Source organism: Acipenser ruthenus, chromosome 21 (genome assembly GCF_902713425.1).
Source record: "Acipenser ruthenus chromosome 21, fAciRut3.2 maternal haplotype, whole genome shotgun sequence".
In the NCBI taxonomy this organism is placed as follows: Eukaryota; Metazoa; Chordata; class Actinopteri; order Acipenseriformes; family Acipenseridae; genus Acipenser; species Acipenser ruthenus.
In genome coordinates, this window is record NC_081209.1 from 28098067 (window position 1) to 28112174 (window position 14108).

At 37.2% G+C, this 14108-nt stretch overlaps 1 long non-coding RNA gene across 2 annotated transcripts in view; it reads right to left on the bottom strand.

Moving 5' to 3' along the window:
• The window catches only part of LOC117429556 (uncharacterized), a 38236-nt gene extending 24443 nt beyond the window's left edge, over positions 1–13793 (bottom strand). The window contains exons 1-2 of one of the 2 annotated variants that reach the window (XR_009308064.1): positions 13566–13793; positions 4617–4942 (exon numbers count right to left, since the gene is read on the bottom strand). This is a non-coding gene — a long non-coding RNA (uncharacterized LOC117429556). Of the gene's footprint in view, positions 1–4616; positions 4943–10247; positions 10759–13565 lie in introns of those variants that run through there. The other variant, XR_009308065.1, reaches the window with a different exon arrangement.
• Positions 13794–14108: the final 315 nt, after the last annotated feature.

Consider the following 14108-nt stretch of genomic DNA (forward strand, 5'->3'; position numbering starts at 1 on the left):
GGGGGAATAAAAGAGGATGATCGGCTTTTAATAAATATTTGTGAAATGACTAAAACAGCCCTACATATTTCTTTTAAATAAATTTTTATTTTATTTTATTTGTGCACTTATTTTCCTTTACAAACATGGCTTGGAAAAGATATTCATTTGCATGTACTGTAATTTCAGGCTGAACCGTTTTGTGGTATTCGTGTCTTTGGCAGTGATAATTAATGCGGTTTAATTGAACAATAAATCAGACCAGCTTGCACTGTCTGCTAAAAAGCAATTACTTTTACATTTCCGGAAATATATACCAGTTTTCAAAATATCTGCACAAAAGACTGAAAAGACAGCACAACGAAGTCGTTCATTTCACTAAAATAGCATTCTTGTAATCCACCTCACAAAACCATTTCATCGTTCTGATCATAGCCCTGGTTTGACCAAAATCCAACATTGTATGAATTAAGGAAGATATAGCATCCCAATTGCCTGTCCATGGTAATGAAAGTTTAAATAATTCATTGCATTAATTAACAGGCTTGTGTTGCCTGTTTAGTGGAGCTTTTCCATGCCCATATTTGGACTGCTGGCACTAAGATCATTAAGTGATGGATGGTGACAGGAACACGTCTGCGTTGGCATGTACGCTGGGCAAGCTGGCGTAGGCTGGTAAGCTTACACACGTGACGGCGTGCAAATTGATCAGCTTATGATTGCATACGATAAGAAATAAGCAAGCCAAGAATGTTGTTGTGTGTGTGTTTCTTCCCCTCTAGTTTAATAGGTGAAAGGTAAGTGAAATGAACAGGTCATTTTCATCTGTTGCTATTCAGTACATGAGATGACACTCGCAGTTCTAAGTGTAGCTGGCCACGTTGCACATGATGGCCATACGACTTCTTTACAAGCGAGTCCCTGAATAATCATCCGTGCTCTAGAGAGTGAAGGGGGCACACTTGAAATCGAGAGGCTTCGAGAAGAGCTTTTTGCAGAGCCATTGTTGCTGCTGTGTGGGGGTGGGGGTGTTGAGGGCTGGCAAGAAACACGACTTCTCTTTTAAATATATTTTTTAAATAAATCCTATTTATTTATTTGTTTGCTTATTTGTTTTCGGTATGAAGGAAAGAAAATGACATGCTAAATTGTTAAAAGTAAGATTGTGGTGAGCCTTGACAAATCTGAACCTAATAATTAGGAGTCTACAATGGGGAGACCACAGGGCTGAACCAGGTGGGATGAAGCATAGATACACCCGTAATGCCTCTCTCCAGACATCCACATGAACCAGCCTTCAATGTTTGGTGGATCTGGTAACACTAAATTCCAGCCCCGTACTCCCTGGTAGAAACCCAATTGTTTGCATATTGGAGTTCCTCTGTAGAGATGAAGTGGCAGGAATACCTTGTGATACATCCACTTAACTACATTTAGCAGACAAATATATACAAAGTTACCAAAGATTATCATATTTCCGCCCTTAAATGCCCATCTTAAGCCACCTTCAGCCACTTTGTATGAGAGCTTAACCTGATCGTGGGAAAACCATGCAGGGACTTTTCACAAATCCAGCATCCCTCCTTGAATCAAACCAATTAGCCTGGGCCTCGCTCCAGCCATTGAGGGACACACCATCCTTTCAGAGCTGCTGCAGCCTCTATTGCTTGTAAGTAGCTTGGGCTTGAATGAGCGTGCATCTCCTCCAGTTAGGACCTTGCTTGCTAAGCCATTGGAGCTGGAGCTCTCTGAGTGCTGAGCTATGGGAAGCCTGAAGGGCTGTGCAAGAAAAAGGCAGGTTGAGGTACTCGAATACACTGGGAGAGTTAGTACAAGCGCAACACAATGCATTAAGCTTCACTAAATGAGGGTCATTTCTAAGGCTTACACAGGAGGTAGAATAAATTAAAAGGTCTACAAGAACTATGGATGGCTGAAGTGTTTTTCATTTGCACAAACCGGGAAGCATATATAGCATCCCATTCCAAAGAACTGTTTTTTTTTTTTTTTTAAAAGGTTAAAGTCTTTATAACTCCAATTAAAAAAATACCCACCCCAAACCCTCCCATTCTATCCCCTAAGCAAATACCCCCCCCAGGACAGAATAACAGCAGAGCACACAAAGCACACTCAGTGGCACTTTATATATATATATATATATGTACTAATTCATAACATGAATATTTATTTGAAGTGTTGCACATCAATTCTAGATGCACAGTGTTTAAATTAATGAGAATCTTGATCATCTCAGGGTTTAGCTCAGAGCTGTTTGTTGCCTCTGTTTCTAGGTTCAGTTGTGTCCTGAGAGAGTTCCTTTGGCTCCTACAGATGGTCGAGTAAATGTGTCACGATTGAGTTCAGTTTCTAGAAAATCCACATGTTTAATTCTTGTTCTGCGTGTGGGACCCTCCAGATCACGGGATTAGTGCTGTGAATGTGGATTAACGCTGTCTTTCCAAATCGGGCCGCTCATGCTTTTACTGTTATTAATTAATTAATTAATTTATTTATTTATTTAGTGTTTTTCTTTTTTTTTTTACAGCATTAACCATAATTTTATTTGAAGCACTGGATTATACCTTCTCTATCCGTTCTCTGTCAGTTTATACTACCTTATCTATTCATCCTTTTGTGTGTTTGCCTTGGTCAAATGCAAACTGGGTTTGTGTAAACCTGGCTTGTGTTCGAATGGGGTTATTTTCAACACGTTGTTTTTTAACCTATTATATTTCTAGCTTGTATTCTTATAGTAAAGCTGTGCATGTTTTTAATTTTCGTTTTGAAAATCAGCTCACGTGATTAAATATAAATAAAAAATAGAACAGATCTATAATGGCATAGGGTACAGTAAAATAATATATCGTTTCCAACTGTTCAATGCAATGCAAAAGCAATGCCATGCAGTGCATGGAAACAGAGGCTCGCTGTGCATGAAAGACATTTTAAAATGTGAATGAATTGCAGGGCATTGAAGTTTTTAAAGGGTTTGGAACTATTTCAATACACAGTCTGGGTAGACGGGGGTTGAAAAGAAGAGAAAGAGTGAGCACTTGACCCCAGAGCCGATCTGTTTAATATTCAGCACCATGTTTTGGGGCCTGCTGAATGGACTGCTCCCAATGTGGTCTGTCTGGAGAGATTATGGGAGCTAACAACACACTAGCAAATCCCACCCAACTTCACCAAAGACACACAGTCTCAGGCTGGCTATCAACAGACAGTGAACAAACCCAATGTCTCGAAATGTCTGGGATAGTTTTTAGTGTTGTTTGTTTTATCCTCCCAACCATGTTTTATTACAGTTTTATTAACATTAAAAATCTACATATATATCCAAGCAATAGCATTATAAATATATTAAACGTATTAAAAAAGATGAATACAATTCAATAAATAGCGTGGTTTTTATCAATATACTTTTAGGAGACTTTTAAGTGTCAGATTGATCAACATATTTAAGTCAAAAAGCTATCTGGTCACTTTCCCTTTAAACAGTAAAAAACGTATTGTGTGTGCTTGTGGCAGGTTCTGTATTATTGTGTTCTCCTTTTACAAAAATAAATTTTTAAAAAGTGTGCAATTTCCCTTTGGAGTAAAGACTTTCATAAACCCCGTCCCCTGACTCTGGGCTTGCATAATAAACACAGTGACTGAAGAGATAACCCGTCTCTAGTGATAAAGAGGTATCATTTTTAATCGGTTATTTTCAGAGCAGATTGTATCCAATGTGTTCACATGAAGTAAAGATCTGAATTAAAAACAAAGCTACAGCAGCATAATTAAATATGAAGACAGGCATTATATGATGAATTCTGTGTTATAATTAATAGGGTATTAGTAACTCAAAATGCCACGGTTCAAGAGCCTGTTGAGTCAAAGTATCAGAAGGATCTGTCTATCTATCTATCTATCTATCTATCTATCTATCTATCTATCTATCTATCTATCTATCTAGTTATCTAGTTATCTATCGATCTATCTATCTATAATTTAGTAGCCTACTCTGATGAGACACAATTTCTTTGTGAAGATATCCACTTTTGTGTCACAAAACTTTGCCCTTCTTGCTAAAGAAGATATTTTCAATGCAGAATGAATTTCAATGTTAAGGGTTTGCCCTCCTAGGATTCCCCCCTCCCCTCTTCTATAGAAAATCGCCCCTTCATTTCTGCTCCACTTCACTTTTCACAATGATCCCCAGCTCTGCACAAAAGCAGCTGCCAGAACCCATGAGAAGTGATCAAATTATCAAGAACTTGACCTCTCAAAGGGGCAGCGCCAGAGACGAGCCCCCATAAAACAAAAATTCCAGAATTCTAATGCGTCTCAACGTTCCGCTTCCAGAATCATTTCATGGAACTTTTTTTAAACAAGTTCATTTTAAAAAGGGGATGGGGGTCTCTTTTTTTTTACTTTTGTGGAATAAAACATACAATTTGCATTTTAAAGATGAGACATTTCATGTATGTGTTGGAAACGAAAACATCTGAGTATGACTGATACTTCTGATTTTACATCAAGTTTTATCCTTGGTGTGTCTGTAGTTTTTTTTTTTTTACACAGGTGATAATAGTTCTACACCAGCCATCATGTAATTGCATAATATGTACAGTGGTAAAAAAAATTCAGCTTACCTTGGTCAATAAAAGACTGCATAGATCATTGATGTCCTTGTTTGAAGTCTTCGTGAGTTGCTTTATCTTCTCACCTTAGATGTCGGTCATTTCGTGTATCTTCGTTCTTCCTTTCTGACTTGCTTTTTGACTTGATCAGTACGCAGGTTTGGAAGTCATTTCTACTTTCGGTTATCTAGCTTTATGACGGCTGAATAACACTCATACAGCTAGATAACCAAAGATAGCAACCGACTCCCTCTCCGCCACAGGTCTTCCACAAACGCCCGACTGCCTGCATCTTGTAGTTTGGAAGATCAGACACAAAAGGGAAAGAAACTCCCCACCTGCCAGCAAAAAAAAAAAAAAAAAAAGAAAAAAAGGAAGATATGAAACAAATCAGCCCAAATGCCCAGCATGAGTGTGGTGTCTGCAGTCCTTACAATGCGGATCTGTACTTCTCCATGCTTTATCAGAAGCTTTGAAGGGTGGGCCAGCCTCACGAGAGGATCCAGCCTGGCCCTTGACCAGACGAGAGTGAGAGAGAAGATAGAGGGGGTCTTGGTTTGCATGCAGATCATGTAGCAGGGTCTACCAGAGGCTGGGAAAAAGAGGGCTGCCTCTTACTCCCCAAACTCAGCCCTATTTGCATGCTAATAGAACCTTGCTTGCTGACATCACCACTAACAGGCCCAATGCAAGTCTTGCATTCAAATCAAGGTTCTTTTCTCGCCTTTTTCCTTTGCTTTCAATAAAATAAAGCCTTAAAATTAAAAAAAATGAAATAGTTTTATTCACCAACATTTGGCTACAGCTTTATTTTGTATTATTAATAAATCAGACAAAAAATGATCGCCATTGAATGTTTTATTTTAAAAAAATAGTGAGAGAGAGGTCATGCCACTATATGATTCATGCAAATAATGTTCTAATTCTTAAAAACTGGCATTTGATTGCTATATAGTAAAAGCAACTTCTAAAACTAAATTCAGTCGCATTCAAATTACATCGAACAGAGAACATTGTTTTCAGTTCACCTATGTGAGCAACAGCAGTTGGGATCTCAATGTCTTATTAATAGAATATATTTTTGCTGCACCATAGTTCATTCATGTTTTCCGTTGCACTTTCAAAGGATCACAATGCATGATGCCATCAGTGTACATCACCCTAGATTGATCCTAGTTTCATTGTGGTTGCTGTACCAGAACACAAGCACAGAACCAGGGATTTCTTACAATCTGTGCTGGGTAAGTGCAATTTGAAATGTAATTATTAGGCCTTGCGCATTCTAACAAGTGTAGTAGGGTCCGCAAATAATGTGTGACTCTTGTGAATCTCATTGGAACGGCTGTTTCCAGAGCTGTTGAAAAACTCTCCAGGTTTCTTATAATTCAGCATTACAGGTATATTCATACAGCAACATTATTATTATCATTATTACTATTTTACAGTTCTGAAATTGCTTTATCTTTCAGAACTGTATATTTTTTGCAACAAACAAAAACAAAATTAAAAAATGCTGAATTGGATTTTCCAAAAAGTTACTGTAGCCTAACCAACTTGATGGAAGCACCTCAAGAACAACTTTTGCAAAGTGCATCCACTGAATCTCTACGTGTCTCCAGACGTTCTAGAACTTCAGATTGAAGAGGCGAGATGTCCATCACCATGGCGACAACACACACACACACAGACACACACACACATTTGTGCGCATGTTCATGGCTGCTTTACTAAGAATTTTTCTTTGAAATCTTTAGATTTAATATCAACTGGTACACTGTTGACCAAATGTTTAGTAATGAAACATCAATGTCAAACCCATTTTAAACACGTTTTGGTATTTATATACTTTACACTGTACTATTTGTGTGTTTAGTATTATTCATAAACAATTAAAATAAACACTTGTTTAAAATCTGTTGAAATAAATGCTTACAGATTTGGGTTTACACTCTACCTTTAATAAAAACGATAAGTAGTTTAAAAATGTTAAATAGGATACATTCCTATAAATAAATATATTTTACTGTATTTCAGGTTTTTTTTTAAAAAAAGCTTTAAAACAAATATAATTGTGTTTTATAAAAGGACCATTGCTACCGTGGGTAATAGAAACTTAAAAACCTACAATTCTTAAAATGCTTTTCTAACGCCTCTCAAAGTGAATAAAAACCCATCTATGATAAATCCCGAGGACGTTCTTAGAATCCATTCTCTACTGAACCACAGAGGGTTCTACTGACCGGAATAGAACCACGAGGGTTCAATATTCTAAACCCCCAAATATGACTCTTATGGTTGTATAGAGAGCGACCATAGAACCCTCTTTTCAGTAGCTATGCTGTATCTGAACTGTGCTCCAGACAGTATAAATTGTAGGTGTTCTACCAGTAGGCTATATTACATTTAGATATAATGCAAATTATGCAGTACGGTACATTTCACTTTTAAGACTAGAAAATAATACTAATAATAATACTAATAATATAACTAATACTAATAATAACACGATAGTAAAATATGAAAACGTGTTAGTATCATGTTTAGCAAGAGATCTAAAAATATAGATAATGCGTACACCAAATAAACGAACATAACTATTATTAAAGCGATTGTAATTTAATTCCTAAACATTTCATTTTGAAATCGTAGGCCTGTCCAATAGACTGAAAGAGCCAGCATTTTACCCATAGATTGAAACGGTGCACAACAGCATTCCTAACATAGCGTTGTGCCTGTTGAGCAATGCGTTGCATTTAACATGAAGCGCACCCCCTCTTGCCTGTTGCTGTTTCGTGTTACTAGCCAGTTACTCAGAGTCCTATGTACTCGTAGTTATTTCAGATATAAGCATGTTGTCCTGGGTGTAATACGACCTGGGATCATTAAAAAAGCTGCTCGTTGAAAAAAGGCAACAATAGTTTCACAAGCACACGAAGCCAACACCTTTCCTCCATCTAAAGACTTCTCGATACTGAACCCACTATTTCACAAAAAAATAAGCAAATCTGACAATACAATTACTCTCATTAAAATACACTTTTCTACTAGCATGCTTCATGTGTGTGATTATCATGTGAGTATTCGACACATAGAGCTGTCACCGTGTTCGCCCTGCCGCTGACCATGGTGCTGTTACACTTATTCCTCAAGCTCGTGTTTTCTGCTTCGCCTGCTTAATTATTATTATTATTATTATTATTATTATTATTATTATTATTATTATTATTATATTTTTGGAGCACATCATATTTTTGAAGAGCATTTACACAAGTTATATTAATATGCTATACCGTTGCGCGTTCTGCTCTCTCGCTATTTTAAATTCCACTTTTAGTTTTTTTTTTTATATTTGATTAACATAACGTAAAATTGGAATTGATTATAAATATTTTTTTTTTCTTAGAAGCTCATCAAATGTGGGAAAAATGTCAGTGAGCGATTCTGTTCGTTGCACTGGAAACGATATAGTGCAGCAAGCATTTTATTACAGGTTTTAATAAAACAATTAAAAGATGGAGTTAAATATATCTGGGATTGGATGTCATTCAAAGTCTTACTTGATAATATTCCTCACTTCAGATTAAATTATGACTCTGAACCAATCCTGCTCTTTTTACAAGGGGATTTGATCTACACTTTGAGTCAGTCTTTCCGACAGTTCCTTCCTGTCAAAAGGATCACAAAATGGCCTTTGTGTTACAATACTGATTTATTTAACAAAAAAAATAGCAGTTATGGGAATCAATGTTTCACTCCTAATACCAATGTGAACATAAGACCAAGCAAATATCATCAATATGAATTATGTTAAAGCAGTATGAAATTATATCGCAGCTCTAGTCGGAATTACCAGGTGGTTTTTTTTTTTATGCAAATGTTAATTAAATCACCTCTTGGTGAACCCACGTTTCGCTTTCACTTTACGTCCTAGGCGTCTGACGTCACATTTTTTAATTAGGAGAAGTTATTTTTAGCCAACCTAGAGTAACCTCAAGTTATCGCGAGCCTCCATCGCGTGCTAATTGTTTTAATTGGTGAGTTGGCACTGTATTTTTTTCACATAGAGTAATTAAAAGAATACAAAGAGTCTCAAAAATCATGCAAAAGGAAGAAATTAGCGCTCAACACCTTGTATACAAATCAGGGATAGTGGCTTTCTGTTATCCTTCACCCAAAGTTTTCAAAACAGGATTCACATGAACTGTTTATCAGCGCAAAAACAGCGTCAACACAGATTAAAACAATGAAAATAACAATAATAATAATGGCTATGGAGAGGCGAACCAAGGCCTAAGAGGAACACACAGTGTGAATAACTACAAACCTCTGGAGAACATATTTAAAGTGTAATTACACCTAGAAAAAACATTATTTTAATCGAGTTGAAACAGGGGGGGGGGGGGGATTGTATCAGAAGCACAGTGTAACATTTGCAGTTTATAAACCGAGCTCTATCCACAGCACCTTAAAGCAAGACTCTTCTGAGGCGTCAATTATTATTATTGCTATTAGTAGAGCGGCCGACAGTTTAAGCATTTATATAATTTACTGTCTTGTGTTCATGTTTGTGTTGAAACACATGTGATTAAAATGTTGAAAATGCAGTGTTTTATTTAAATAGTCTTTGCTCTCTGTCTTTTTCGGTAGAAATTGTGTAAAATTATATCGGCTGTACAATTATTACAGATCGTTTTGATTCACACCGAGCACATATTTAGTTGGATTTGGCATCTATCTATCCCACGCATAGATGTGTTTTCTGTTGTATTTCAATGATATATATTTGCATGTGTATTTCCTAAACCCTAACCTTTCAATGCAGTCAGTGCTCGAGCATTGTAAACACGGGCTTCTTTAGCAACACATACACCAATAAGCACGTCAACCTGCCACTCCGCTTTAAATTAAACACATACATGTTACCTTGTGATTTTTAATCACCTTGAAACAGTAACCGTATACCTCGCATCAGACTCTGATCTGACATTTATAATTAAAACCCCTTCATTTCATTAACAATTTTGTAATGACAGTTTAAGTATTTTGTTACTGCGACCACGGGTCTTAAGTTTCTGTTTTCTGTTTGTCACAGTTTCTTTTCCCCCAAACAAAATCGTGCATTGAGAGCCAGATACCGTACCCTTGGCTTCTCCTATTTGAAGTATATTGGGGAGTGATTTACATCTCCAGTTCACTTCTGCTGTTGGACTTGACCGAGGAATCGAAACTCCGAGCGAGCAGGCAAGTAAAGAGAATAAAAGCGCGTGCCGAAGACCACGGCCTTGTCTTTGGTTCTGGGTCAACTGGTCCGAGCTGTTGCAGGAGAGCGTCCTAAAGCAAGGGAACCCTAGCAGATTTTTCAAGCATATACAGTGTCTACAATTATTTTAATATAAAATGATTCTATCTATCTATCTATCTATCTATCTATCTATCTATCTATCTATCTATCTATATATCTATCTATCTATCTATCTCCCTCTCTATATATAATGACAGGGACACAAGCACTCTGCGCATATTGACAACTTTTGCATGCTACTACTGCTACTACCTATTTAAAAAGGTAATGTAGGCGTTAGATACATGCATGAAGCAGAAAAAAATAACTATAAGCGATTATAACAGAAATAGAATCCTTACTTTTGTATAGTGAAAAATCTTCGTTTTTGCTTTTTTTGCGCCCAAATAGATGTAGTGGGAGCACTGGAAGCCTGCTTCAGTATAGTCAAAAGCATTGATTGTTCTTTTCAGAGCAGCCGTGGAAATACAGCAGTGGAATGGCAATCGGCAGCAGCGGCAGTAACGCGGGCTCGGCAAATATAACGGGTCTCTTAAGAAGAGATGCCAATCCTCGGCATCGCAATGGCTTTCTGCACCGATCCATGGGGTTAGAGCATTCTAATATTTCCAAGATGGGGAAAAAGCTGTCTTGAAAAGCTGCACCTACTTGCAATCTCTTCTCCTTCTATCCTTTATTTCGCCCTGTACCCCCTCACTCCTCTCCTTCGCTCACTCTTTCTTTCCTTCTCTGTCTCTCTGTGTCTCTCTTCCTTTCTTGGTCCCTCTGTCTCTTTCGCTCGATTCCAAGGGTCTGGTTTCTTTCCAACAGCCTCGTCTCCTGGCAGCCCTCGCCTGCACTGACGTCACTTTAGCAGCAGCCTTCTGGGGAACCAATCACAGAGCTGGAAAACGACGGAGGGGGCTGGGGGGGGGGGTTCTATGCCTTCTAAACCAACATAAATGACAATGTGCTATCCTACCCATTTCCGAGCCTTAATTAACACTGTGGATATCTCAATTAACACGTTAACACTCGATCTAATATGCCGGCGAAACGTTATTAAAATGTATAATTAATTAAATAAATGTATCCGGATTTTTTTTTTTTTTTTTCAGTGAACACACTATAGTCATAGAAAAAAAATATTCTATCAAAACGGTGCAGCAATATATATGTAATTACAGCCTAATGTTTAAAAAACAGATCGCATCTGCAATTGGTTAAGACATGCTATTCAAATCATGCCTCTCGATTGTTGTAGATACGTGAAAGTATCTCATATTAACACTGCTTTGTCTTTGCTGTCGACGTACCCAGTTGTCTGAATAGGGCACGCGTTTTCTTCTTGGCTGCGTACAATGGAATGCTCAAGAAAAAGTGTGGTGCTTTTTACAAGACAATACAACCTAATGCAAAACCCTGCTGTATCTGAATAAAGCTCACGATGACGTGTCGAAATATCATGCAAAACAGCAGGGTGGTCACACCAGGCTCACATTAATATTAAATGCAGTTAAATTATATATACATTCTGACCAAAAAAAAATACTCATCTGTCAATTTACAAAATAATACAATTACCATAATTAAATCTATATTTAACGATGTCGATGTTCATGCTTTACATAATGCAGTGCACTGAGAAATACATTTTAAAAAAAAACAGGACAGCGACTGAGAAGTGCAAACCGACTGCACTATAGAAAGGCTCAGATTAGTGCAATCAGTCTTGGTGGTGAAGCAATGGTTTGGCACACACTGACCCTTTTGAATAACGCCGTGATTCTATTCGCCAGCAGAATCTGCCCGGATAAAAGAGAGGTCTTGGGGGTTACAAACGGTATCGCTTTCAGTGCAGATCAGAAGTTTGTCTGATGAAATAAAGAAATCCATTCTTAGCCGAGTCTTCCTTCATTCTAAGGTTGGTGCTGGGTTTGAGGGCAAAAGGCACTGGCTAGCAGTCGTGTCGCAGGCCCTCACTCGCTGTAAGAGCAGCGGGAGAGACCCCGCCGGCTGAACTTTTAGGCAGGCTATGCTATCGATCAAATTCCAGACAGACAGACTGACAGAGAGGCCATGTTCACCCCTCCCTCCGCTCCTAGGACTTTCACAGGCAGGCTACAGATACTAATTCATTCAGGTGGATTTAAAACAATGCTCTGACTTCGATGCTGTGATTTCTATTATTATTATTATTATTATTATTATTATTATTATTATTATTATTATTATTATTATTATTATTATTATTATATAATTTTATTTTTTTCCAATCATTGAAAACAACACATACTGTACTTTTTAATATAGTACTTTTATTTTTTTACCCTCGCATTATTTTAAATGCACAATAATGCATTGTAGGTTTGACGGTTGAAATGGCTGAAATGTAAAGACGCTGGTAAAATGGGTTCTGGGTTTACGTTAACTGTATTGTATTTATTTTTTGTATGGTGTGAAAAAAATGGAAATTATTTAAATCACAATTTTTTTTTTAAATATATAATTGCCAGGGTGACACATAGTAATATTTTGATAATAAAAAAAATACAAAAATAAAAACATAAGTAAATATGAATACATTGATTTATAATCCGACAAAGTTAAATCCAAACATAATGCAATCCACATGTGTTTTTGCTTTTTGCTTTTGTATGATTATTATGATTATTATTTTTTCACATACACACACACACAGATTATATATATATATATGTGTGTGTGTGTGTGTGTGTGTGTGTGTGTGTGTGTGTGCGTGTGCGTGTGTGTGTGTGTGTGTGAAATGTAGCGTTCTTTTTTCTCTTTGTTTTTTGGTTCTTGTTTAACAATAACCGTCTCTTGGAGTTTATTTGCCCTAATAATTAATTCACAAGAGCCAGAGTTTGCTGTGTTCCTGTGAATCTTTTCATTGCAATCCCAGCATTTCCTATTGAATTATATCTGCTCCATTGCCGATGAAATAAAGACGCCAAGCCAACTTTCAGACTGAACATTTTCTCACCAGCCCATAAAGAAAAAAAAAAACAAGTCTTCTCTTTCTCTGTCTGTCTTTATTTCTCAATACAGCCCCACACTCGGAGAACGTGTCCTGCAATTTAACTACATCCACATTCTTGGGTCGGATCACACCGGGGCTCTATTGTCCCCACCGAGCTAGACAGCTCATTGTAGCGCACCGCTTAAATAAACTCGAGACATGAACTGCACCAGCCTCTAATACAGCATGAGTTATTTTGCAACACACACCCTGAGAAATGTTTGTTGCATGCACGGTTTCCAAAATGTAACTTTTCAATAAAGAAAAATTAAATACACCATTATCAGAATTTGTACATCAACCTATTTTCTTTCTTTTTTTAAAAAATCCATTTGCAAAATCTACGGATAAATAAATTATGCTTGAAATATATTAGGCAAGTTGATTAAAAAACAATATTAAGTTTTTATTTTATTTTTCTATTTTTTTTTAGTGGTGGCCATAAAATGACAAAATCAGAATATGGCATATCACAGCTAACTTACAATTTAATATACTGGGTTTAATATATGTCAGCGTCAAAACAGCAGTAAAAACAAGCCAATAACGTGCTCCAATAAAAAATATGTCTAAGAAACATCTTTACAAATACTAGTTTGTATGCACTGTTTATAATTGGAAAATCCCACATATAACTTACCTTGTCGTTCCTCAACTCTTGTTGTCTTTCCAAGAACGCTTTAAGTTCAAAGGATCTTTCTGCCTTGATGTCCCCTTTATCTGTCGGCGGATATTTCGGTCTCCCCCTCTCCCCGTCTCCCTGTCCCTTTCACTCTGCCCTGTCCACACCTTCCCTCCTGACGGACAGGCGGGTATGTGGAGCTTGCGGGCGCACTCCTGTCTAGAAAAGGGGCTCTGTGTCTGAGGATGAAGAGGGATGAAAATGACAAGAGATCGTTTCTGGGGTGGGGGACAGCCTATAAGATGTGGCACTTGGACAAAAACTGCCCACGTAGGACTATACGTCACCTATAAAACGCACTGGCAGTAATTTACTTTTAACATCTTCACAGAAAATAACGACTCGTGCAGGTCACATGACCCAGTTCGGATTACTAACCCCCTTAAATAAGATTTAAAGCAGCGAAAAAGTTGAAATGCAATACGAGGCACGTTTTCATCTTGTTCTCTTCACATACGTTTGATTTTATTTTATGTATTTTTGTTCCCTTTGTATTTAAGG